We start from the raw sequence: 3,471 nt of genomic DNA, 5'->3' as shown, positions 1-3,471 counted from the left end.
ACCGTCTACCTGCCCTGGGGCCAGGCACCCAAGACCACAGAAAAGAGAGAGAAAGAAAAGGAAAGGCCAAAAAAAAAAAAAAAAAAAAAAAAAAAGGAAAAGAAAAATGTACAAGAAGTTTTTCAATTTTCTCACTCTCACTTCTACAAAAAAAGATCTAGTGCAGGCACGGAATGGGAGGGGCTCCCAAAGCACCAAAATGTGTTTAACTTACCCCCTACCACTTACTACTCGCCCATTGGCCTGTAATTTGGTTGGTTTGGGTTTTATATATCTTTTTTCTGTCTTTGTTTTTTTAACATGTAGTTCTCTATATAACATCTTTAATTGGTGGCTTCCTTTGCTAAGAATGGTCCAGAAATGAATTTCTGCCCCCTGTTCCTCCCTTCCTCCTCACACTCCTGGTTTAGGATTGGTGTGTCCAAGCTCACAGGGAAGGAAGAGCTGCAGCTGGAGCCTGACCCTCCCTGGAACAGGGAGAGGCTGGCCTGTGTCACTGCCTCTGTCACCCAGCTATCCTCACACTCAAAGCCATCCAATCTTGGCAGGCCTTCTCAGGCCCTGCCACCGAAATAGGCCTGACTCCAGCCCCCACTTCATTTCAGGCTGGGCCACAAGGAGCTGCCAGTTGGCCACTTGACACCCCCCACACCCTAGAGCTGATGTTTGTGACTACAGGAAGGTTAGCAATTTATCTAGCTTAATTCCTGTCATCTCTGTCCTGAGGCCCCACCTCACCATTCCCTCCAGGCCCAGACCATCATCAAGGCCCTGGCCACCCAGCCACTGATGCATATGGCCTTTTCTTTCTCTCATGCAGCTTCTTCTCTCCTGGGCCAGAGGTTGTGGGTAGGGAGGTGGTGTGTGTGTGTGTGTGTGTGTGTGTGTGTGTGTGTGTGGTTTGCTGTCCAGTTTTAAAGGATTCCAAGCCATGTGAAACTTACTCTCTAGATGTGATTCTGGGTTGCGACAAATGCTTATTAATGAGTGAGGCTGGGGAGTGGGCTAGGAGTATTAGCAGTCCTTTTACAGTGTGTGTGGTGGGGTCACACCATTATGGCTAAGCTTAAGACACTCCCAGAGAGAAGCACTGCAGAAGGAACTGGTTTCCAGACTGCAGAGGGATCTGCACTTTTGTTTTTGACCACCTCCACCAAAAAAATAGGTTAGCTCTGACGGGCAAAGGGAATACCCAAGCCTTTGATGCCTATGAGAAGTCCCTGGACTTCGACCCTCCTGTTGTGTGACCTTAGCCCCGTGGGAAGCTGCTCACCTGAGCACCTATGGGGGTGAGAAGGGAGGTAGGGTGGGATATTGGAGTCAGCATCTGCAGTGGGCAGCCCTGAGCCTGGAATGGATACTTTTTGGTCTTTTGGTTGTAGATGTTATTTGAGTACATTTGTGCCCCTGCCTGATAGAGCTTCTCAGTACTTCCTACTATCCCCCTCACTGCCCTGACCTGACCCCACTGGACCTTAATACAGTGAGGGGTAGTGTCCTGGACAGGGACTCTGCACTCCCAGCTGACGTGTTTGGATCACAGAGGAGTGTTTGCTCCTCTGCCTTTGCTAGAAGAGGGTTTGTTTCTCCAACCCTAGAAGGCCAGGCAAAGGTGGACAGGAGCCAGGGGAGCAGGGTAATAAACATTTTATTCTTTGGCAAGTGGGGCACTTGGCATCAGGGTCCCATCACCAGAAAGCACCAAAACCCTTGCCGCCACACTCACTCCATCCTCCCCAGGGACCTCAAGTGGGCAACTGCTGTGGCTGTGGGTCCAGCCCAGGCAGGCACTGCCAGCCTTCTCTCCCTGCAGTGGGCACTAGCTCTACTTCCCCCAGCAGGCAGTGCCCCGATTTCTCAGCCCAGCACTATCTGTTCCCCTAGACTTCTCAGGGGCCAGCCCAGTTTGGGCCACGCTCTCCCTCATTCACAGCTCCCACATAGGTGATGGGCCCAGCAGATAGCTTCTCTCTGGGAAAGGTTGGATGTTGTCTTACATCCCCTTCTAGCCCTCCTATCATCCACACACACAGGCATCCACCCACATCTAGGTCAGCTTGTTTCTCACCACATGCAGGGAGAAAGGGGTGACCAATCCCTTCGTGTCTTTTGAAATATGAGGAAAATTGTGTGTTCAGGAGCATGACTTCAGTGCTGAGCTCTAGAGCCCAGTTCAATCTGTCTTGTCTCAAATCTAGGCATTTTTGCTTCAATTTTATTTTTTTAAGAAAACAAAAACAGAAACCTGTACTAATTTACCTGGTTTCATAGGAAAACTTTCTAAAAATTTTTTATGTTTTTTGATGTCCATTTGTATTGAATAATTTGCTATACTTGTAAAATGTAAGAGGTATGTATAATAGATGTATATTTCTAACACAATAAACATATTTTTTTACTTTTCAAGATTTTTCCTTAAAAAGATGAGAGAAACATTTTTTTTTTTTTTCAGGAAAAACAAACTTTAGAAAAGAGAATAAAATCTTTTCTCCACTTTCCCCATCCTGTCTCTATCTATCCCTCTTTCCCAGGAACAAATCAGAAGGTGGATTATCTTGTGAAGAACGTAAACTGTTAGTCTGGAATGATGTCTTTTCCTCAATGTAGTGAGCTATGGATCCTCTAGTTTTCTCTCTAGGGATGGGAAGGGGGCATTGAGGCAAGCCTAGAAAGGAGCCAGGAGAGCAGGGTCATGAGCTTTTTTCTTTAGTGAAGGAAGAATATAATCAAGGGGTTTGTATTCAGAATGTTGTGCAATATTTTGGAATGGGACATTAGCATGTTTAGAGATTTTTAGTTTAAAAACAAAACAAAAAGATTTATGAAATCTGTAGAGTTTCTACTGTTCCAGATTGTTTTAAGTTTGTATGGAAAGCATTATATATTATATAATTTTAAAAAGTGTGTACATACTTCTAGATTGCCCCCAAAGTAGTTATAAAAATTTACAGCTCTCTAACAATACCTGAAAGTTATTTCCCCTCCCACCTTCACCAAAGTTTTTCATCTTTGACAGTCTGATGGGTAAAAAATGGCATATTATTGTGGTATTAATGAACATTTTTTAAAAAACAAGCTCTGGCGAGTTTATTTAAGGAAACTTTTGCATGGTTTACTTTTCACTAGTCTGTGCTGGCATGCTTCTAAAGGTATCAGAATCACCTGGATCAATGATAGCCAGTGTGCATACTCTGTAGTATTTTCCGCATCCTGTGGCCAGTTCAATATTATTGCTGCTGTAGTGATGGACACCAATTTTGGCCAAAATTGTGTAGTACTCTATTTCAGATTTCTTCAAAGGTGGGCAGTTGTTAGCGAGAATGACCAATTTCACTTTGCCTTGTCTGATCATCTTCAGAGTCCGCTCGTACCCCAGCGCATCCTTTCCTCTTTTCAAAACAAGTTGGAGCCTAGAGTTGCTGGACTCCAGCGATTTTTTCGTTTTCTTTGTAGCCACCATTTTCCTGCCTT

At 44.8% G+C, this 3,471-nt stretch overlaps 1 pseudogene; it reads right to left on the bottom strand.

The window, feature by feature from the left end:
* Window positions 1-3,112: 3,112 nt before the first annotated feature.
* On the bottom strand, window positions 3,113-3,471 carry LOC105547572 (annotated as a pseudogene).

Source organism: Mandrillus leucophaeus, unplaced genomic scaffold (genome assembly GCF_000951045.1).
Source record: "Mandrillus leucophaeus isolate KB7577 unplaced genomic scaffold, Mleu.le_1.0 Scaffold392, whole genome shotgun sequence".
NCBI classification, from domain to species: Eukaryota; Metazoa; Chordata; class Mammalia; order Primates; family Cercopithecidae; genus Mandrillus; species Mandrillus leucophaeus.
The sequence above is the reverse complement of the archived record's forward strand: the minus strand, read 5'-3'. Positions and strand labels throughout refer to the sequence as shown.